This window comes from Sebastes umbrosus, chromosome 11, assembly GCF_015220745.1.
Source record: "Sebastes umbrosus isolate fSebUmb1 chromosome 11, fSebUmb1.pri, whole genome shotgun sequence".
NCBI classification, from domain to species: domain Eukaryota; kingdom Metazoa; phylum Chordata; class Actinopteri; order Perciformes; family Sebastidae; genus Sebastes; species Sebastes umbrosus.
The window spans coordinates 32,321,878-32,346,957 of NC_051279.1; positions in this window are offsets into that span (position 1 = coordinate 32,321,878).

The following is a 25,080-nucleotide window of genomic DNA, read 5'->3' on the forward strand; positions in this document are numbered from 1 at the left end:
ACACCTTGAAGATGGAAAATGTTGCTCGGCAGGCCACTGAATTTGGCCAAAATTTGTAATGTCGTGAAAAGATTAGAGAGAGAAATAACAATGGGAGTATCTATAGTAGGGCTGTCAATCGATTCAAATCCTGATTAAGTGCAAATTAATCACACATTTTTATCTGCTCAAAATGTACCTTAAAGGGAGATCTGTCAAGTATTTCAAACATTTATTAACATGGAAGTGCTTGCATATGCTGCTTTATGCAAATGTATGTATATATTTATTATTAGAAATCTATTAACAACACAAATCAATGACAGATATTGTCCAGAAACCCTCACAGGTACTGCATTTAGCATAAAACAATATGCTCAAATCATAACATGGCAAACTGCAGCCAAACAGGCAACAGCTGTCAGTGTGTCAGTGTGCTGACTTGACTATGACTTGCCCCAAACTGCATGTGATTATCATAAAGTGGGCATGTCTGTAAAGGGGAGACTCGTGGGTATCTATACAACCCATTTTCATTCACATATCTGGAGGTCAGAGGTCAGTTTTTGCCAAAATTTAGCGCAAGTTTCGAGCGTTACTTAGCCTCCTTCCCGACAACCGAGTATGACATGGTTGGTATCGATGGATTCCTTCAGTTTTCTAGTCTAGCTTTGAAAACTGAGCCTGCTACAACCCAAAAATCGCAACTTGCGTTAATGCGTTTAAGAAATTAGTGGCATTAAAACGAATTTGCGTTAACACGTTATTATCACATTAACTTTGACAGCCCTAATATATAGCAAAGCTTATAGGAAGGTGACACAACTTTTGTCTTGAATAAGTCTAAAATATGCCCACAGGCTACATTCGGCACCTGTTGATACTGTAGAATTAACAACACCGATACCTGAATCTCCCACATGGGCAGCAGACCTTTTGAGGGTCTACTTACAGTATAATCTTACTAAAGCCTTCCCGGGCCTCCTGCAGCTCCCGACCCGGAAGGGGAGCTGAAAAAGCAAGCGCCTGGTGGTCAAAATATGACCCACAGGGGCACTGCTGGGCTGAACCTGGTGAGGGCACCTCTCTGTGGGTTCACCACTGGAGGAAATATCATAAAGGATCTAGAGTAACAGCTTATACTGTACAAATGGGATTCTCTATATAAAGAAAAAAGTAGGCCCAAACATACACATCAGCCATAACATTGTGCTAAAGCCGCAGACATCATTGAAGGATTCATTCTCAGGATATTGTCAAAAGGCTCACAGAATACGGTTACCATGTGTTCGAGAAACAAAGCCTTGAGGCTGTGCGGCAAAACCCAAACAGTCTGCGAGCAGTCTTGTTCTCATGTCCTGACGAAGGCCAACTGGCATGGTTTGTTCGTGTTGACATGGCCAAATAAACCCTCTACCTTTGGTTGTTTTTTTAGCTTACCTTGAATACTCACAGACAATAAAAACTGCACAGAATTCAATATAAAGTCCATGGCAAAAGCATATAAACAATGATGACAGTGTATATTTACACCTGTGTATGGAAAGTCCATTTTTTGCACTAAATGGGCCACGGTATGATGCAATATTCCCTCAGTAGCAAAGTCAGTTTTTTTTTGTGTAACATTCACGTTTATCGTTGGCTGATTCAATACGGAGACCAGAGCAACATGCCAAACAGGAATATGGTGTGTCCCAGGGGCATGTATCTGCGACCAGTAAACTTTTCAGTTTACCGCTTCTGACAGTTGTGTTCTTTAAAGTGAATAATGAACGATTGTTCAGGGATATGAACCATTTTCTACACTAAACTAATCCCAAACAGCTGTTTGCAGAACAGTGTTAAGTTCTTAGTAATGCAGTCCGAGGGTTGTAAGTGACAATCTGTAAATATACATGAAGGAGTGTCTGAGGTGAGAGAACATACATAGGCCTTTATGATCTTGTGGACTTTGTCTCATTATATCCATTTACCATCTTCCAAAACTTGTTTAAACCTAATTGAGTGTATCTATAAGTCTAGATAGAGGACTCTGTAGTGTCCACAGAAATAGTGTCTCTGTAATGGTACGTGTCCACAGAGGCGTTTTTTATAGCAAGTGATTGCCTCTCTTCCCAACGTTGGATGCTTGATAGGCTGCCGCTAGACACTCGGCACGTGATTGGATGAACGCTTTCCCCTCGTGAGCTGCTGCTCCCAGCTTTCAACCCTAAACCAACATGGCGGCTCTTTTGGAAACTTTCTTCTCTTATATCACGAGAATTGTTTAGCGAAATGTGTTTCTGAAAACATTTGAGGCGAGAAATAATCCATGCAGTTGATGAATCTGTTTTTATTTTAGACTAACAACATTTAGTTTAAAAGTTTCTCGGGAGTTTCCAGAAGTGACGAGTAGCGCCGGACGCCCCTGATTTACATAAAGTAGCCTTGACCTCAACTTTATGCAAATGAGGAGCGGGCAACGTGACGAATCGCATCGCGCTGCCACGCTACCAGAATGCATTGCAGGGCTGCTTACATCGACGATGAATGGGAAGCGTGGAAAGGACAGAGGCTGTGGACACGTATCTGCTCTACTTTTATTTATGACTGTAGGAGACCAATTCATTAATTGGCCTAGAGACATATTATTAGTATCATTATTCTAATTGTAATTTATGATCATGTTAATAATTAATAAAATCACTCAAATATGTTATTCCTACCTATAGGCTATGTGTGTTTTTCTTATTGAGACCATAGTATACTGTATATATCACATTATTAATCTATTTATGTGAACCATGGATTTTCCTTTAAGAAACAGGACATATATTGTACAACAATACAATACAATGTGATGTCTATTTTATACTTATACACAACCATACCAACAAAATGTAGTCAGTCACTTAAATACAGGAAACAGTAAAGCAAAAGCAGTCTTTGTGTAAACAAAAACTAACATTTTGTCTCTTTTTCCTAAAACAAATGCAGATGACAAACCTATAAAACACACAGTGCATCCACACACGGTGTACACATCCACAGAGCTGTCATCTGTGTCCTTACATTTACGTTCCACAGCCCAACGCTCACAGCTCTGTGCTTTGATCATCAAACGCAATGTTTACCTGCAGCATCTCTTGTGGCGCCCACGCTGCGCTGCGCCCCCTTATCACAGCCACAGTGAGTGAAACCATAGGGTGACCTCATGCTAAGACGTGGCCCGTATTCCCGCTTTGGTTTACATCCAAACTTCCTGTCTTCTCGGCAGTGAACGCAACTCAGAGACCACAGAGAGAAGGGATGTGTGTGTGTGTGTGTGTGTGTGTGTGTGTGTGTGTGTGTGGACAGCCATGAGAAATTACATTTGTGGCTTTCAAGACTTAGCATTGAGATTATATGAACCTGTGTGCCTGCCAAAGAACATATGTATGTATGACACACGGGTTAGAGAGAGAGAGACACAGAAGGAAAAAAGGTTAGATGGACGGAGATCTTATGAGTTATGACATACGGATTATACACAGATAAAGATAAAGAACAAGGCACAGGGACAGACCATATGCACAGATGACATAAGGATTTGATTCCACTCTCCAATGAATTATAACATTGTCTGGTTTCTCCACACAGTGAAAGGATTTCCTCTCTGCTACTCCTCTTTGGAGGGATGCAGCCTCGTGGATATGTGTGAGTACCGACCCTGGAAAGGCTCATCCTGCTGTGAAGGCTATTGTGCACACAGAGTCTCCATATGTTCTTCACTACTGACAAGATCTGACCAACATCAGGTCCTGACTGATATAGGGTAAGACAGACCTACAGGATGCACACATCAAAGCTACACCTGTAATTATCATATATAGATGTAACAATACAGTCAGTACATGTTGCATAATACATTGATATATGTGGACACAAATCACACAGTGTTTTACATCATGTAAATGGAAGAATGTCATACAGGATATCCCCCTAAAAGTCAGCACATCAGTTATTACTTTAAGGAGGGGTTTAACGGCGTTAAGGTTTAGAGTAAGGATTAAAGCCAGTTTAAGGTCATGACCAACCCATAAAATGCTGGCGCTGGCTGGGGTTGCTGCATCAGCCTTCTTAACCTGCTATCTGTTTGCCACTCGGTTCAAAATCATGTAAAGACAGATGTATCAATTCTCCTTTAAAGCACGCAAACATTTAGCAGTATAGTTTTAGTCTTTTCCCACATGGTGCCAGATTCACAACAAGTCCTTACTTCATATTTTTAAGATTTGACTTAGTCACCGTGACGTCACCCGTTGGTTTGTGGACCGCCGCTTTGAAGCCTTGAGTTTGTCATTTTTGCCGTCGCCATCTTGGTTTTTGAATAAGACATTTTTAGGCGACCAAAACGTTACAATTAAATGAAAAAGTGAAAACACACCTGGTAGCGACCTGTCAAAAGCATCCCTGCTTTATGGTCTATGTGACTCTAAATGGGACCATAATTTACTAAATGAACATCATGCTGTATTGAAGAAGACTTGAAAATAGCGATTGAGACCATAAACTCATGTTTACAATGTTTACTGAGGTAATAAATCAAGAGAGAAGTAGGTTCATAGACTTCTATACAACCTGGTTTCTTTTAGAAACCAGAGGAGTCGCCCCCTGCTGGCTGTTAGGAAGAATGCAAGTTTAAGGTATTTTCGGCTTCCCTTTTCAGACCCGGAGGTTCCCCACTGGTTGCTACAAGCTGCTGCAGAATGAGAAAGGTCTAGGTTATTATAAGGAGTAAGATAAAAACAAAGTCATTGTGACTTTGTTATTTACAATTAGTAGAAAGTTAAGATCATGGCATGTAGCCATTAAGCTAGCCCAGTAACCAAGTAATTACGTCCATATTGGACGCTTCCCCGCCTCATAATTTACGTCAAATGCCAATGTTTGGTACCAATGCAGGAAGTAGTGTGCCCTTTATGTAGCAAGACAGAAAGTGAGAAGGTTGAGCTGGTGGATAGGCATGATGCAACACGTCTGACTTTCATGAGTAGTTCTCATCCAGTCACAGAAATGCAAGTTACGTTCTCCTTTTTATTACCCATAGCCACAACGTTTTCGTAACCATAACCAAGTGTTTTTGTTCCCTGACCTTAGCCATACATAGTTGTCGTGCACAGAAACATTGGCACTGAATTTTAAAAAAGTCATTGTAACTGAATGTAATCTTGGGTTTTTGTAGAATCGCGTAATAGCAACATTCTTGTCTGCTGATTGGGTTGATGATCCAGGTAACCATAACCTAGAGCAGGGGTGTCAAACTCACTTTAGTTCAGGTGCCATGTACAGTCCAATTTGATCTTAAGTGGGCCGGACCTGTAAAACCAATGTAATTAACCTATAAATAACAACACCGCCAAATATTCCGTTCCTGTTAGTGTAATGAAGTACAAATACATTCTGAAAACGTACATGATTAATGGAAAATCCATTTTAAAAAGAGATGATGAAAAGCCTGAGATGTCCCGCTGATCTCTCGGCTCCGACTAAAAACAGACTGCTGTTTCCTCAAATCTACCAACAATTCATTCCGTTCTCAGTTTTCCCGGCAAGTTCTTGTATTTTTGGCCATAATGACTCTGATAGAGGCGCCGAATGTTATATTCCTTGAGCACTAGAAGGTGCTGTGAACACACCTAGCACACTGGCTTCCCATTTATCTCTGTGAAGAAATAGGAATCCATTTTTCTAGGAGCACTGTTTCCACTTTTCTTCTTTTTAACAAAGACATTTTCCACCGGCATAAACAGCAGCTTGACAGTGTTGTGTCATGTAGTCTGTATGAAAGCATGTGGGATCTATGATAGCATATCAGCATAGGGCCTGCTACACGTATTAGGATAGAGCAACCCCCAAAAAGGAATAGCAGTGCGTTTTATTGTAAAACTGGAATTTATGACTTCTATACAATTTTTACACCTCGCAAAGTCATTCAGTGGGCCCGATTGGGCCCTTTGGGGGGGCGGTTCTGGCCCCCGGGCCGTATGTTTGACACCCCTGACCTAGAGAGATACAACAATGGCAATGTAAAGGCAATGAACAGGAAGAAAAACATGAGAAGTTTTCTTTCAAAACAACACAAACAATCATGATGTTTTAGACCAGTCATAGAGTAGTGATTGATGTGCAAAGTTTTCAGTTTGTTTGTCCGGACACTGTCCACACACTGTAGTCCAAAGTCAGTGCAGGGCTTTGTGTTTTCTACAATTATGTCCTTTAATTTCTAAATACCTGCTGAGCTCTGTTCCCACAGCTTGGCAGGTAAATACATCGCTAGGCATCCAGTGTTTAAATTGGCGTGTGTGCGTGTGTGTGTGGATAATTGCATACAACGCAGAAGCAGAAAGTTAAAGTGTCTTTGAAGTCCCTGTCTAACCTGGCAGATCCCACAATGTGGTTCCCATCAGTACCAAACGTGACTCCGCGGGGGGGACAGAGAGCGAGCGCAGTGGAAACAGTGGAAGCTACAATAATTACAGCAGGGCACTGTCAGTCACCGGGACACACAGACCAACATTACATCAATATAGAGGTAAAGAAGAAGAGAGCAGAGAGTGTGGAAGAGAGGGATTAAAAGACGAAAGAAAGAGTGCTCTTCCTGGAGGGTATAGCGAGTGGCTGGAAATGATTAAGTGATTTAGAATTTTTTATAATATGCACTGTTTTTTTTACTCTGGGAAAACTCTGGGAGACGCAGGGTCAGCAAAGATCAAACTATTAGCCTTAATCAGCCCTGATCCACTGGCATTGAGGGTTTTTAGTTTCATATGAGTAGCAGTCTGCCTAAATGAGCTGCCAGTGTACAGCCCTGCTCAGAACTGTATCACTGGGAATGTGCTCCAATAAAGGAAAAATGGATGTAAACAAATTTCACTACGCAGACGTGATTTAGCCGTGGCCTGAGGCAGTTGCATCTGGAAGTTCCTTATTTCTTCCTTGCTGTTGTTGTGTTGTTGAAATGACATTCAGTGGTATTATTTCTGGCTTATGCCAACAAATGTGGACCGTGTAGAGAAAAGTTATGATAATACTGTATATGTTTACAGTGCACCGTACCTGTAACATTTTGTTCTTGCATAAAATGCATAGCCACAAAACATTTAACTGTGCTGAAGGCTTTTCAACTGACTCATAAGTGCATCTATGACTTCTCCCTCCTTATTGATGCCTCAGATTTGGATATCACATGTCTTGCAGGGAATGCTGCAGTTGTCTATCTGTATACATTGGTTATAACTTCACAGGTTAATGGATAGTCAGCTCAAGACCAGCTCCACACTGTACAATCTGTATGTGGATGATCTTTCAAAAGAGCTGACAGAGTGTAAGACTGGATGTATGCTGGGGGATATTCTTGTTAACCATCTGTTGTACACTGATGACTTAGTCTTCCTGTCTCCTTATAGTGCTGGCCTACAGCAACTGCTCAGAGTCTGCTCAAGTTATGGTGTGCAGTATATCACATTAAATTTAACTCTAAAAAGAGTGTTGTCATGATTGCTAAAACCAAATAGGATCAGAAGCAAGATTTTCCTTCATTCTTTATGGCAGACCAAGTACTAAATGTGGTGAACAAAGTAAGATATTTGGGTCACATCATCAGGAATGATCTACGTGATGACGACGATCTGCAGCGCCAGTGTTGCAATCTGTGTGCACAAGCCAATATGCTGGCACGCAAATTGCACATGTGTAAAGATGATGTTAAAACAGCCCTTTTTAGAGCCTTACTGTGCTCCACTCTATACAGCCCCCACTTGTGGTGCAGTTACAGCAAAGGAAAAATGAAAAAGCTTCAGCTGGCGTTTAATGATGCATTCAGAATCTTGCTTAAGCTCCCAAGATGGACAAGTCATATATTTGTGACTAGTAATGTTCCCACCTTCCATGCTGTGTTGAGGAAAGTTATGTATAAATTTATGTGTCGATTAATTGATTAAAAAAAATGTAATCATAATGGCTTTAACTGAGCCCACACAAAGTGACACAAGGTACTCCTCTGGTTTCTGGAAACATTGGAAGAAATGCCTATGTACATTTTAATCACTGTGAACTGCAATGATTATATATATATTTTTGTTTGTGCATTGTATTGTATTTATACTGATATGGACCTACGGGTCTGAATGTACGTGGCTACACATGAGTGTAGTTACACTCATGAGCATCACCAACCTGATTACCAGCGAGGCTGGTATTGTTTTCACCTTGTGAGTCTGTGTGTGTGTGTGTGTGTGTGTGTGTGTGTGTGTGCGTGGGTGCGTGTGTGTGTGTGTGTGTCATCACGGCAAAATGTGGTCCTGGAGACACCGACTGTAGCGGGAACTACCACAGAGGTGATTTTGAGTACTTTGCCAGGTGTTTCTATTTCTGTCTGTCTTTCTGTAGACAGTTTTTGTCACCGTGATAGAGTCGCAACCTTGCAAGATGCAGTCAAAAAACTTTACAGGAGTATAATTGTTTGAACCTGCAGATTCTTTGTTTTGCCACTGTGATGCATGATGTATCATAACAGAAATGTGAGGGAGTGCAAGTGGAAATTACATTTCAAACCTTGCCAACACCTGAAATGATCTTGCAGAGTTTATGGGCATTTGTCAGAGTGACAAAGGGAACAGTGTGACTTTATGATTGTTAATGGATAAAGATGTGACAGAATCTCTCACTCTCTCTCTCTCTGAACCACGGTGCTGTTATTGTTTCCTCTTTAGCACCTCTCTGCCTGATGATTCACTCTCCTCATCACTTTTACAGGTGTGCCTGCGTATGCACATGTGTTGTTTAGAAAACCGCAGAGACTCTGGTTGCATGGTTTGGGACCCTGGTTGCACGGTTTGGGACCCTGGTTGCATAGTTTGGGACCCTGGTTGCATAGTTTGGGACCCTGGTTGCATGGTTTGGGACACTGGTTGACCTGTCCAACTGAGGGATTGTGAAGAAGGCTTAAATTCATCAAGAGCAGAAGGGGAAAAGATGAGGAGAGGCCAGCAGTTGATTTAGTATGTGTGTGTTGTGAAAACCAGAGAATAGTATGTGTGTGTGTGTGTGTGTGTGTGTGTGTGTGTGTGTGTGTGTGTGTGTGTGAGTGTGCGTGTGCGCACGTAATCACTATATCTGTCTTTGATTAGCACAAGGGCATTTGTGTGTATTCATACAGATATGGATGGGTTTTGACCCCGTCTCCATCTTGAAGTCTTAACAAGGAAATCCTGCTTTGATAATGTATTTAGTAAATTCTGCTGCTCTGGGTGCTGCTAATGGTTTGGTTTGATCATTGGGAGACATGAAAAGCTCTACAGGCTGGCACATTTTGAAAGGTATCATAAAGGGCTTTTAGCTTCTTTCCAGATATTTTAGAGCCTTTGAGATCAAAAAGCATGTACACACACACACATACATACACACACACACACACACGCACACCAGGTTGCACAAACACAGATACACCCAAGATTTAATGAGTGGATGAAATCACACAGGATCCTGTGTTGTTTCAACATTAGCTCCGTCTACAGCCTTTTTCAACACAAGGACGTGGGACGACAGTGTAATGTTTCTATGTAATGAATAACCTCATTTTCTGTGTATATCAACCTTGAAGAATCATTTTATGAAACACATCTGCTGAATTAAATGATAACATATATATTGTGTTTGCTGTCATATAAATTGGACAGCGCAGATCAGAAGTGAACAGCTCAGTCACGACTGGCTATTCAGCTCTTTATGGAGTTTGAGAGAAACAATGCACCGAGATGAAAAACATCTTGATAGATTTTAACGATGCAATGTGTGTGATTTGGGAACCCTGCAGTGGTGGAAAGCCCCAGAATCTGATACACTCCAACGGGCAAACATTTTGACGTAAACGACTCTGCTTCTGCCTTATCTGCTTTTTCTTCTTTGGCCAATGTTTATATGGGCTCAGCGTTTGGAAATAATTGATTTTGGGCTTGATTTGGATTTTTGGATTTGGCTTTGTGTCTGCTTGTATTTATTCAAACTGGCATCGTATCCTAGTTTCATGTCAGAAGTCTTGTCCTTGATGCTCCCCAAGAGCAGAAACCCTTTCTGTGACCCTCTGCAGGTGCCACGGCTGCTTTTTGGGATTCACTGATTTGGAACATAAGATATAGCCTATATAGTATAAGTGATGCAGACAGAATGGAGGTACTGTACCAAGAAAAATAGCAACACGAGTAAGTCTACAGCCGTGCCAGCAGCTCTGTGAGGTCGTATTTAGGCACAGTGGTGCTTTGAGCTAAATGCTAAAATCAGCATGCTAACATGGTCAAAATTACAAAACTAGCATGCTGATGCTAAGCAGGTATAACTTTACCAGTTTCACCATCTTAGTTTAGCATGTTAGCATGCTAACATTTGATAATAATCTCATTTCATCTCATCTTCAACCTCTTATCTGGGGTCGGGTCACGGGGGCAGCAGCTCCAGCAGGGGACCCTAAACTTCCCTTTCCCGGGCCATATTAACCAGCTCTGACTGGGGGATCCCGAGGCATTCCCAGGCCAGTGTGGAGATATAATCTCTCCACCTAGTCCTGGGTCTTCCCCGTGGCCTCCTCCCAGCTGGTCGTGCCTGGAACACCTCCCAAGGGAGGCGCCCAGGGGGAGGGCATCCTTACTAGATGTCCGAACCACCTCAGCTGGCTCCTTTCAACGCAAAGGAGTAGCGGCTCTACTTGGAGTCCCTCACGGATGACTGAGCTTCTTACCCTATCTCTAAGGGGGACGCCAGCCACCCTCCTGAGGAAACCCATTTCGGCCACTTTGATAATAATATATTTTTATATTAAATTGCTACAGACTGATGGGGACTCCCTAAAAACTTGGTATTTCACCTTGATAGGCGTGATGTTGTAGGACATAGCAGTGCATGCTTCGGCGAGCTCTTTGACCTTCTCAGTGTGTGCTCTGAGTGCACATTTATGAGTTTTCCACGATTGGAGGGTGAGTTATGTTATGTTTTCCTTTCATTTCTATATTTGGTCTCACACAGTATGTACATGGAAATTGAGAGTCTGCCTTGTAAGTCTGTTTGAGCTGGGCATCTATTGATGCAAGAGACTACATAGACCCTCCCATTCGAGTACACTTTTGTTGTTGGACATAATTTAGTCCATCTAAACGTCAATATATTTTAGCACTATTGTACTAGTTGTACATATTATTACCTCCACCAAGGCCAAAGGCCTAGGAAGGAGGTTATGTTTTCACCAGCGTTGGTTTGTTGGTTTGTCCGTTTGGAGAATTACTCCAAAAGTCCGCGATGGATTTGAATTACATTTTTTGGAGGGGTGGGGTGTGGCACAATGAACAATCCATTACATTTTGGTGGCAATCAGAATCATGGTCCGGATTCAGAATTTTTTTTAAGCATTACGATCAGCCAGAACATTAAGACCTCTAGGTATAACACAGGCGCAGTGTAACTGATGACGCGTTGATGACGCATGACTCCGCCTTCTTCCTTCAGAGAGAGCGGGGGCTGGGGGGGAACAACTGTAGAATCTGCGTTTTTTTCACATTAAACTCTGTGAAATTACAGTTAAGTTCGACCAAAACACACTTGGTGATTGTTGGAAAGAGTAACAACAGTTTAGGTGAGTTTTATTTTGTTTCTGTCCAGTATAAATGAAGTGTTTTACGATGCTCCGCTACGTACAGCTGATCTCAACATAAACAAAAATACACATGGATGATGGCGCAAGCTGCACGGAGAGGGGGGGCAATCATACTCGGGCAGCTAAGCAGAGGTCTGTGCTCTCCGAGTGTCATTCTAGTTCCAGTATAACATTATGGTCAGTTTGAGAATGTATCAGCAGTCAGGTACCAGTCATTTGAAAATCTGCAGGGACGTCTAGTCACGGTTGCAGCCGTGCCAGCAGTACAATGGAGAGTGAAGGGTTCACCAATTCATCCTGAAGATAACATGCACTCAGTGGCCAATTTATTAGGTACACTGAGCTAAAATATTTTGTTATCATGAGGTTAGACTCAAACAACATTCTAACCATCATGAAGGTAGGATTTATTATAGTATGTGTGTATCAAATTTCATGTGAATCCATCCAATAGTTATTGAGACAGTTTTTACTCAATCTGTCTAAGGAATGTCGTGTCAATCCATCTCATATATGTTGAGATATTTCACTGGATAAGTGAAACACTTTGACCTGCTGGTGGCGTCAGAGGAAAAGTCAAAGGATCACCAAAGTTAGTAGGATTCATCCTCTGGTGATCATGTATGAATTCAGCAAATTTCATGGCAATCCATCGAAGACATATCTCAGTGGAGGACCAACCAACTGACAAGCCGACATTCCCATCACTAGAGCCTTGCAGCTAACGTGGCTAAAAATGATCAGTAATCATACATCGGGGATTTTTGTCTTTACACTTCCCGCCCTGGAATAACCTTAAGAAAAGGTCAGAAATACAGATGAATGTGGCTGTGTGATTTATAACAGGAAGGGGTTCAGAGCCTAATCGTCTGAGACACCGGTGATTCACAACTATTGCATGAAAGCAGTTTAATTGACCTACAACCCTGAAATCTGTGCGTGTATACCGTATGTGTCACCGAGTCAATGAGAGACTGAACCACATAAAAGCATGTTAGTGAAGAGAGCTGTTTGCTCTCTTTCCCTCTGCCAATCATATTTTCTTTTCTTAAATACGGATTTAGCAACAACCCCCCCGAGTGTTCCACTACAACAATACCCTATTGTGTCAACAAGTGTGGCAAGTTGCAGTCTTCATATGACGATGAAAGGCTGCCAAAAAAATGACAGAGAATTTGTCTTTGTGTGGTTTGGTGTCTACAGTGTGCTATTGACAAGGTTCAAGGAAAACTGTCCTGTTTACTTGGAAGATCACATTGGTTTAGTTTACAGTGTTAGGATTTGCTGTTCACACACTTAGAGTAGCCTGGTGACTAAAACATTAACCAGTGACAAGGAGTTGCATAGTTAGTATAGATGAATGCAGTGAAAATGTAATATGCAGTGTGAACCTCCTCCCTGGCTCTCTTTTTATCAGAGGAACACCCATGTAGGTATGAATCAGTCATAATGTTTTAAAGGGTAAATCAACACTGAATCACAGATGGCAGTAATGTGGAGATCTGACCACACCTAGTTCAGTGTCAGACTACAGGTGTTTCCCATCAGCTGTTAAAGGAAAACCACCTGCTGCGACGTCACTGAGGTGTGGCCAGAAAACATGCTTCAAAGTTTCAACTCACAACAGATGAATTCTGCTGTATGTCATCCACAGTTTTGTTCTTTAAAACAGGGGCAGCTGTTTTGGACAGATAGATCCATTCTCTAAAAATGTTGTTTTATTTATAGCAATGGTTTAGGATTTCTGACGTCTTATCGATGTGTTTAACTGATTGAATGGAAGAAATATAGTGCCGATTTTCCACACAGGACCAATACTACAGTATTTGCAGAGAAGTCAGTACATAATGAAACAGTACACAGTGTGCTTGAAGACATCTTTCTAGTTCTTTTATCATTCTTATTGTAGACTTCACTTTTAGAAGTCTCTCTCCTGGTGGTTGGATCATCGTGTTGTTGGCAAGATGTCAATCTTTTTAAAACTTCGCCACCTAATGTTATGAGTCACAGGAATTAGTCTGATGAGCTCGATCAATCCAAAGTTAACAAACTGGTCACTGGTCAAGAGCCTATCTGAGCGACAACCCAGGAAGTTTGTTGTACTGTACAGTTTGAGTCTGGTCACACAACATATCAGCTAACATCAGATATGGGTCTGGGTCTGAATGAAATCTACATGTGTCGGTATTCATTCCGCTGTTGATTGGAACTTCCTGACCTCTGACCTCTGACCCCTAACGCTGCATCACAGGAAGCGGTGCGATAAGAAGTCCAGTTTAACAGAAAGTACAACAAGCTGATCAGAGATACAAGCCAGACCTGCTGACTAACTACGCTGCCAACACATTATACAGACCACATGCACTTTACAAACACCACATGCACTTGTAAATTTAATTTTATGGATTAATCACACTAAATAAAAAGGGAAGTTGTTGATACAGGGAGGGAAATAGATTGGATCAGAGGCCTTGAGGTGACGAAGATGTATTGTTGTGCAAAATGTGGTGCAAATTGACTTAAATATTTGGATAGTGTTCATTTGCCAGACAAACAGTAAGTGAATATCATAGTAAGTATTTTTACTTTTCGGCACCTCAATCTCACCGCAATCTCATGTCAAAGTTAAAGTGGTAATGACATCATCTTGTTTGAAAATTGTGAGTGTCAAAATTTGCAGTTTGGGAGTTAGAAGCATTGTTACATTTCCCAGCAGCACTGTCATTTTCATCAGGAAATTAAAAAGTAAACAGAAGAATTGCAAAAAAAAAAAAGCAATGACATGAAACGATGACCTGAGGTTTGTTAAAGCTTGGAAAAGAGAAAGGGTCATGAGGTTCACTGAGTCAGTGGTTCCCTAACCTTTTCATGTCAAAGACCCCGAAACTGACACAAATTAGACCAAGCCCCCATTTGATACGATTTTTCTCCCGAGGTCTAACATCTGCTAGGATTTTTGCTTTTATATGTTTTATTACAGAAAGTGTATGAAACCCATGACCAGAATCATTCAGTCATTGTGTTACTTATGGATGGAAGTATAGTCAAAATAAACCCACTCAAGGACCCCTGGGGGTCCCTGGACCCCACTTTGGGAACCACTGCAAAAAGTGATGTTCTATCATAAAGCAAACCCAGCAAATCCACAAGCATCAGGGGCATCAAAACTTGGACAGTAGTACAGTGTGGTTTGTTGTTTTAAGGATTGGCATCCTTTGTCGTGTCGCTCTGGTCCCCATCAGAGAGAAGCCCAAAGCTGGGTTGGACGCACATATGGAACTGCTATGTTCTCCCAGCGTTGCTCAACATCTGTTGAAAGTAACAACACTGACCACAAAACTCTGTGCCAAAACATTGGTTCAATATTAGCATATGGGGGGATTCAAGAGCACACTGTGAGTGAAAGCTGTGCATTTATACATGAGATAAAAACATAAAATAATAAGCTTGTTGCAGCTTTTTAAAGATAGGTGGTTTTATATCTTGCTAGTTCACCAGAGAGGGTCGACAGATTGGGAATAAAACCCATGAAGTGGATTTGAAACTAAACATTATTTTAAAAATATGACCTGCTCAGCAACCACATGTCCATACTGTCCTATAGCTCCATATGTTACACTGTTGTGCAGAAGCATTTTGTTTTACTTATGCCATATAGAACTACATAATACAGATGTAACCACTGTGTGTCTTTCTTTTTATTGGTTATGTTGATCTTCTCCAGCCTCACAGGGGATTTCTTCAGAAAATCTGATTTTGTTCAAGTTTCATCTGGAAACACATTAAGAGACACGAGCTGCGGAGGTCTCTGTGTCACTGGTGGAGGCTGGAGAATGTCCACCATGCTACCAGTGTGTAGACGAAGCTTTACTGTGAGCAGCTCTGGTGATACAGATAGTGATCTGCAGTTGACTCAAGGACACAGACAGAGAGAGAGAGAGAGAGAGAGAGCGAAGGGAGAAAAGGGATTTTCCATTGCCCCAGTTTCCATGACCCAGTGTATGTGTGTGTGTGACGGAGAGTGTGATGAGCTGTTTGACGAGAACTACAGCTTTAAGTGGCTCACGTTCAAAAGACAAGTGAGAGAGAAAATGTGATTAACAGAGAAAAAAAGATACACAGAAGAAAAGAAAAGACAGGAAAACTGTGAAAACCGTGTGTCCGGTGTCCATGAGTGTACGTGCACTCTCACCGGTGGGCCGAATGCACATCATTCTTGTGAAGTTACTCTGCAACCGCAAACTCTCTCACGTTACCTCCAGCACTTAAGTTGCAGTAAAAATCATCAAGCATCAAACAGCATTCCATTAAACAGACTAATGCAGTGATGGTGACGGATGCTGGTGAGGAAGACAGACCGCTGGAGACAAAAGAGTTGGGGCTAAATATCTGTGCTGAATATTAATGGTTTTAATTCCAAGGGGTCCACTAAGAACCTAGTCCTCAGTTATCGAAGCTAAACGATTGTGAATCAGCAGTTTTGTTCCACACCAAGAGATATGGTATCCCTTCAGTCTAATTTAAACGAGACAGTAAGAGTATGCAGCCATGCTAGCACCTCTGTGAGGCTGTAGCCTACAGCTGTGCTTTGAGCTAATGCTTAAATGCTCACAATGACATTGCTAACATGCTGATGTTTAGCAAGTGTAATGTTTACCATGTTCACCTTCTTAGTTTAGTATGTCAGCATGCTAACATTTGCTAATTAGCACAGATCACAAATTACAGCTGAGGCTGATGGGTATGTAAATCGGGATTGCACAACCCTGTCTCCTACAACATTACATTCCCATACAACTAAACCTCATGCTCAATTACCTTTGGAGGGAAATGTGTTTTAAATATGTGATTAATGTTGTAAATTGAATCAAAACAAAGCAAAAAAACGCAACAAAACTACTTAGCTAAGTTTAGGCAACAAAACTACTGGGTTAGGTTTAGTAAAAAACATCGTGGTTTGGCTTAAAATGACTACGTAAGTGAATGTTGACTTTTAGTTTCACAAGGGACACAAACAGCGGTCTCCTAGGGGAAAAAGTCCAGTGTTTGACCCTTCCACCTGACCAGTGGCGGCCGGCCAATAGAGGGTGTTAGTGCGCCGCCCCCCCTGAGCCAAACAGCCACACACAAAAAAAACATTACTACTACTACTATGACATTAAATTTAGCCAATCAGCGTCCTCAAATCTAATACATGAGGGGCGATTATTTTATCGCCCCAAGCGAGCTACTGCTCGTCAGGTTTTAGAAAATCTAGCCCAAGACGGGAGACTTTGACCAGTCACAGGTCATTTCATTGAGAGAGCATTCCTATTGGCTGTGCTCCGGTCATGTGACCGGTAGTTTGGCGTTCCTTCAACAGATTTAACAATGGCGGTGCCGTCACAAACTTTCTCATTTTACAGCTAAACCATGCACTACAAGATGATTCTGAAAACATTTGAGGAGAGAAATAGGCATTACAGTAACAGAATATTGATTCATATTTGATCAGCGATGCCTAGTTTGACCGTTTGGTCGGAGTTTGCGAGTGATTGACAGTCGACTCTCATAGACAGCAGATGGACAGCAGATCTCAGATACTGCATGTTTTCCTCCACTATGTGAAATCTTGCAGATGCCGTTAGGAGCACCTGAGGACACAGAGGAACATGATTTTTTTCAGGTTACCTGTTTCATGTATTACTGTCAGGATATAGTGACCGTGTTATTAAAATAACTATTTTTAATCATATTTGCTCCAATCTCGCCTACTTCAGCTTTAAAGTACCAAACATAAAAGTACACATTATGCAGAATAATGTATTAGAATAATTATTGGATTATACTTATTGATGCATTAATGTGTTCACTTTAATGTTGCAGCTGGTAAAGATGGAGATCATTTTAATGACTTTATATACTGCTGGGTAGTTTAATCTATAATAATACATTATTTATTTGTTGATTATATTTTGTATTAATAATCTGAATCTGTAAAGTAACTAAAGTTATTAAATCAATGTAGTTGAGTAAAAGTAAAATATTTCCCTCTGAGATGTAGTGGAGTAGAAGTAGAAAGTATCAGAACATGGTAATACTCAAGTAAACTACAAGTACCGCAAAATTGTACTTGAGTAAATGTTACTTTCTACCACTGAGTACATGTTATACTGTTGTGTTTTTCTAAGCATTCTTTACTGATCCTGTTGGAATAAAATAATTGTTGATTATTTAATTGCAAAGCAGTAATGTGTTTTTGATACCTTCACTTTTTTGCATTTGTTTGCTGAAATTGATTGGATGTGGCACAGCCCTACCTAGAAAACTTTTCACCAGCCGCCACTACACCTGACCCTTAGTGGACTTTCTTGCTTGTTATACTCGTTATTAGACCGATAACGTCATTATTCCATGTAACTTTGATTAATGGTCACTTAATATACTATGTCACATGCTCTGCGCGGTGCTCGTTGTATTACGTCAGTTGCAGTGGCCGTCCGCGGACTTTTTGGGATACGTTCAAGACAAAAGTAATCTGAGAGAAAATGAGCTTTCCTCTAATCGTAATTGAGAATGCATTTTAGTTGTATGGGAACGTAACTTTTAGGAGACAGAGCTGTTCTGGACACATTTTTTTTATTTTGACCTGGTGACGATGCGAGAGGAAAAGTCTGTAGACCATGAATGTCTGTACTAATTTTCATGATAACAGTTGTTGAGACATTTCATTAAAAGCCATAAATGTCAACCTCATGGAGGCGCCACACTAAAAGTCAGAGGATCACCAGAGTCATTAGGATTCATTCTCTGGGAACCATGAATGTCTGTAAAACATGTCATGGTGATCTATCGAGTAGTTGTTGAGCTAAGCAGTTCTTTCACACTTGTAAAAAGGCATTTCAGTCCTTTCTTTTTGAGCTTTTGTTTGAGCAATCCTAACACAGCAGTTCTCCTTTAGTGTCAAATTAGGCAACAGTCTGTCTGCAACATATTAAAACCATGTGAAGCTCTAAAAAACAGACTTACACTTGTTCTTAAATACTCTGTTTACCAGCATTTCACAGCACAAACAGAACTGAACTGTGTAATTGATTTAATGTTAGAGTAGTGGGACAGTTTTTGGATCTACAGTGTTGCAGTGTCATATTTACAATATTTGTGCTTATCAGTAATCATATCTCTGACTTGTTAGGCATGCGCCTTCATTTTCGTGATGGAGTTTGAAGTGCCTCTGCAATGCTCTGGAACAAATTATCCGTTTCTTTTGAGCTTATCAATGTATGTGACTTGCACTTGGCTTGGTATATTAGAGCTCAAGGGTACTTTGGGAGCCACCACTACAGTATGTGAGGAAATAGTGTTACTTTTATACTTTCTCAAAGCCCAACAACCCATTTTCACATTAGACTTCCTTTGTCTGTGGGATACAAAGTAAAATGCAAAGTAAGAAGACAAATGTGCTCTGATGACAGTTAAATCTGCGGAAGTTAACATTACATTCTACATCATGGCTCAGCCATTTACTGTAAATCACAGGTTGATCCGATGTGGCCTCAATAAAGACGGCGTTCCAGCCAGCTGTCACTTTATATGAAGCAGTTTGTACAGCGGCTGGCCTGCAGCCCACTGCTATACATAACACTTGTTCCACATTTATCATGTGAACCTGGCCTACATTGCTGTGGGTGTATTTTGTTTCTGTGCATCTTAGGATGAAGAGGATGTATAGAGCTTTTAAAAAAAAGTGGGACATAAACAAGGTGTTCTTAACCCCATCAGAAAGTTGATTTACAGTCCGCTTCCTGAAGGGCTGTCAACAAAGAAGCCATTTACTCCGGTTCACTCCTGGTTTCTGTAATTAAGGGTCAAGACCCCCAAAACTGTGGTTCCCTACTTGACAAGAGTCACAACTCATGTTCAGGAGAAAATGAATCTCATTCATAGATTGAGGATAACCTAAACAGAGAGTGTTTTGAAGCTTGGATTTGGGTTTACTGCTGACAAGAAGTAAAATTAGCAACAAGGCCACATGTTATTGAGAGGGAAAATACTGACATCAGAAACATTTAGAATTTTCTTTGAACCATCCGGCTGCCATTAGAGGAAATACTTCTTTGGGATTAGTTTCGGCCATGGTGGCTGCTACTTATGGCCGCCATCCATTCATTTGACAAACTAACAAAACTTAAGAGTACACAGCCAAAGTAGTGGCACTGTCAGCTACGGATCCACCAATACCGGATCAGATATAATATATATATATATATATATATATTGACTCAAAAAGCTAGATCGGGTACTGTGACAATAGAGCCGATCTATTGAATTCAATTCTTTGTTGCAGCATTAAAAAGGCTTACATCAATTTTAATTCCTGTTAATTTTGAAGATTTTTTACCAAGTGGCTGATGTGCGATTTATTATTTTAATAATAAATAACAATTCAGTAAATGTATATCTATATATTTATTTGTTAGGAAAGCAATATTTAAGTCAAGCGTGATGTTGCCTTACACATAAAGAATGATCCTCTTTCCACACAGTGAGGCATACAGCTTATTAATTAGACACTGGTATCTGATTGGTACTCGGTATCGGCCAATACCCGAAGCCCAGGTATTGCTATCGGTAACGGGACTGAAAAAGTTGGATTGGTGCATCCCTACTGTAAGCACAGCAATGCCAAATCGCTAAATGCTAACCTGTGTGTGTGTGTGTGTGTGTGTGTGTGTGTGTGTGTGTGTGTGTGCGTGTGCGTGTGCGTGTGCGTGTGCGTGTGTGTGTGCGTGTGCGTGTGTGTGTGCGCGTGTGTGCGTGCGTGTGCGTGTGCGTGTGTGTGTGTGTTTTCATGGCATCTAATTCAATAGTTGTGGAGACATTTCCCTAAAAAACTAAAATTGTTAACCTTATGGTGCCGCGAGTCTTGACCTAAGTGAAGTGGTGGAGCAACCAAACAAGCTTGTTTGGTTTATGCCCAAATACCTACAGACCCAATGGCATACCCATCAGCCTCAACTGTACTGTGTGATGTGTGCTAATTAGCAAATGTTAGCATGCTAACATATTAAACTAAGAAGGCAAACATGGCAAACACAAATATTATACCTACTAAACATACAACATGTTAGCATGTCATCTATAGAGCCACACTGCTACTAGCAGGGCTGTTTGATATGTGTCAGAAGCAGGGCAGTAAGGGTTACATGGTCTTATACCAGCATGTGATCCAAACGTTTCTTAATGTTTATGTTATATTTTAAAAGTTTGCAACATGTGTCCTTGGTGGCTTTCTGCATTTATGCCATCATGATAATATAACATCTTTGTTTTTAGGGGGGGAACCTAGATGTGTGTCTTTGTTTCTGCTAATCTTCATGAGGGTGTGTCATCAAGTAACTGGTGTGTTCATAACAAATGTGTCATTTATCGGTGCATAGGCCTACATTATATGAATCATATGTATTGCTATTCCCACACGTAGCATTACACACAACACACTATTTCTATCGTCTTAAATGACGCTCGTGGGCGTGTTGAAAATGACGGCGCGTACAGGTACGAGGCTGTGATTTGATGCTGCGTTTGACATCAGTTTATCTCTCAGATCAGTCCCACAGTGCAACGCTCACTCAGCACTTTCTAACTAAACCCAGATGTTGGCGGGATGCTGTGCACTGTGAGAGTGACATCACACCAAGAAGTTTATATATTTATACACCTGGTCCATCGCTACTACACTGATTAAGTTAGAACTTCCTATTTATTAATGCGAGCCCTCCCTGCACACAAACTGCATCATGAATTTTGAGATTCATTAGTGCGATATTCTATTAAACTAATAAATAACAGGCACCCCAACTTCCTTTAAGCGCCTTTCGCAACAGGATAACATGTCCAAGGCAATGTCCAAATCTTCTACTGAAGGAAGACGGTCAGTATTTACACAACCTCAAGAGGTCACTTCTCAGGAAAACATAAACATAGATCATTTTACGCCTATGAATAAATGAACACTGCTGTTGATTTTGGTGAGGAGTCTCTGTTATAAAGAGCTGAGTTTAGTTTGGGAACATTTGCAATTACTGTAAAGTGGAATACTGGAGTTAAAGCTGCAGTCGGTAACTTGGAGATAATATGATAAAATGTTAATTTTATAAAACGGTCACTTTATCCTGACAGTAGTGCATGAGACAGATAATTTGTGAAAAAAAATCATGTTCCTCTGACTCCACATAGTGCTCCGAAAACTCACAGACTCCACTCAAACGGTCAAACTAGGCAGCGCTGATCAAATATGAATCAATATTCTGTTAATGTAATGCCTATTTCTCTCCTCAGATGTCTCCAGAATCATCTTGTAGTGTACTGTTTAGCTGTAAAATGAGAAGGTTTGTGACCCGGCTGCCGTGTTGAAAACAGTCAGCCAAAAGCAAAGCATCACCCAACAGCCGGAGTAAACTTCTCAAAAGGTCGATCAGAGTTTGCGAGTTTCGCAAGCAGTGATTGACAGCTGCTGTAGAGACTGAGCGGCTCTGATTGGTTGTTTTCCTATTGGCGCTGGGAGATCTTGCAAATGCCATTATGAGCACAGATTATCTGTCTCATGCATTACTGTCAGGATATAGTGACAGTATTATAAAATAACTTTTTTTATCATAGTTGCTCAAAGTTACCAACTTCAGCTTTAATTGTACTCCCCGATGGATTTGTGGGCAGTGAGTCTGGATTGGACCTCGTCTCTTTGTACATCCATCTGTCCATTACATATAAAATACAGTACATCTCAGACAGGGTCTAAAATTAACACCCACCAAGCGTCAAATTGGGGGAAGATTATCCGCTATACAGTCTATGTTTTCGGGGAAGAGGACAGAGCCGTTATCTATGCTCTGACAAAGCCACCAGACTCCATTGAGAAAAACAATCCCTTTACCTGGCAGAATACGGGGGTTGCTGGTCTACCGCTGCTTCGATCAGTAAGTTTGTTTGTGTTATTGTGTGACTTTGGTTAGTTTGGATTCACCAAATAACAGGGTCTGAAATTAACACCCGCCAAGTGCTAAATGCGGGTAGATTTTCCGTTTGGCGAGTAAATCTCGGAAGGCTATACCTGCCACATTGGCAGGTATACGTTTTAACCAAAATAGTTATATTATAAAAAGCTATAAGCTAGAGTGTCTCTACTGTGTTTTGGTGTCATTTACACTGCTTCTGTCCTCTGCTCTCTGTCTCAGAGTTTGACACACCTGCACCGAGTGAGAGAGAGTATGAAGGTACAACGTTACAGCTGTGAACGTAGCATTGCAGTGTTTGTGTACAGTCTAGACTGTTTGTTGGTCAATAAATGCTAAAACAACTCCTCAAAGAACTCCAGCTTAAGTACGTCCCGTTGCCCCGGGGCCGAAAACAATAGGATCGGGGAGGATGAAAATTAATTTTGGGATGAATTTGGGACAAAGGTTTAAAGAAAAATACCCTGCTAATGTTACAATGAACGGCCATGAAAATTACGTTTTGTGTAGCGCACAAACTTTATCAAACCTCCTTGACAACATAAACATACACGCAGCACATAGCGCCGACCTCTGACCTCACGACAGCCGCAGTGGCAACTGGGAATTCAATCTGAGTCAATGAGGCGACGTTAAGCTTGCTACTATTAATGTTATCGTAAGATCGGTTGATGTTAACGATAACATCACAGTTAACGCTCACTAACGAGTCGGCGGCCGACGTTTGCATTTACAGCGAGTGAGCTGGTGATAACGTTACGTTAACTATGAGGAGTCAAAACTCTGCAGCAGCTCAAATCATGTTACTAATGTTAACCACTTATTTACTTACATACTCCTCTTCGGTTCGGCTGGTTCTAGCTTTTTTCGGGGCCCTATGGAAAATTGTGTTTTTTTGACCAAATGCTGCTTTTGACACATATAAAAATATATTTAATTTTTACTTAGCTGCATTGTTAACATCAAAATGAAAAAAAACATGCAAATTAATTATTGATTAAATTATTTTTTTTTAATCAACATAATAACTTATTAACTCAATAAAATGTACTGAAACAAATGGATATGTGACACAAAAAGGCAATTTATTATTTTGGCCAGTAAAAAATATGCTTGGCTGGTGGATTTTTTTCATCTACTATTGTCAAAAAGTCAAATTAGGACACTGATTTCAGATATGATTGGACTTACAACATTTCAAGGACGAGTATATGCTAACTCATGTGTCCCGTTGGACCTGGGACACGCTATTATTCCAGTTTTGACAAAACCTCAAACATGATGAATTTCACCACTGAATTCCAGCATTCAAAATGGCAGAAAAACTGCAAATTACTGAGCAGCTCACAACAATTTTACACATCAGTGGCTCAGATAAAGACTTTATCATTGAATAAGACATCACTGTTGCATAAAATTACCAAACTTTACATTGATCTTTGAAACACACATGCCCAAATATTAGTATTGCAAAATCCATCCTTCTCATTGAGGGGGTTGTGCTCTCTTGTGACATTTCAGGGAGACGCCAACTTTCTCTCTCTTTGTTTATCAAGCAACCGTCTCCATAGTGATAAAGGGAATAGTGTCCAAATCCAGAGCTGATGTTGCAACGTTTAATCGTCTGATTGAATTACCAGGGAGGAGCAGAGGGAGAGTTAGAGAGAGAGAGAAGGTAGTAAAGTTACTCTTCTTTTATAAACATTGAGTTTGGTGAGGCTGTATGTAACAGTGTGGAGGTTCCAGTTGTCACTAGGGAGGGTCTGCCATCATCAGTATCTCTGACAACCTAAGCTCTGCTGTCACTGTTAATAGAGCCTCTTCTTATTCTCATCTAAACTGAAAACTCCTCATGAGAGTTTTTCTTAGAACTCTTACTGTGTTTTAAAGCTGCAATAATCTAAATTTTTTTATTAGCAATGGAACAAAGGACTATGTGTAATGTGTTACTTGTAGAGACAAACCGACTAATCATTTTCACCCGACTCTACAGTTGGTCACAGCTCTATGGAAAGTTTTATTCTCTTTTAAACCCCCCATTCGGACAGCATTAAAATTACAGGGGAGACGGGGTATAAAATATTCACTCCAAGGATATCATTATTTCTGATGTCTGTTGCAGAAAAACGTCCAAAAATCCATTAAGAAATAATAGAAAATTGATGCTTCAGAACTTGCCTGGGAATCATCAAGTTTTCTTCAGTATCAAAGCACCCGATTTGATTGTTATCAGGCCATTAAATAGGCGTTATCAGTCACTAAGCACCATAGATGTGGGTCATTAGGGGCCTACTATGCCTACTATGTTGTGAAAGTGAAACTTAAAAGTAACACGTTCTAACATGTTGTAAATCTGAATGAAACATCACGTTTTGAACACAAACAAAAAGGCTTCTTTAGGTTTAGGCAACAAAACTACAACTTCTAAAACTCTATGTAGTGCAA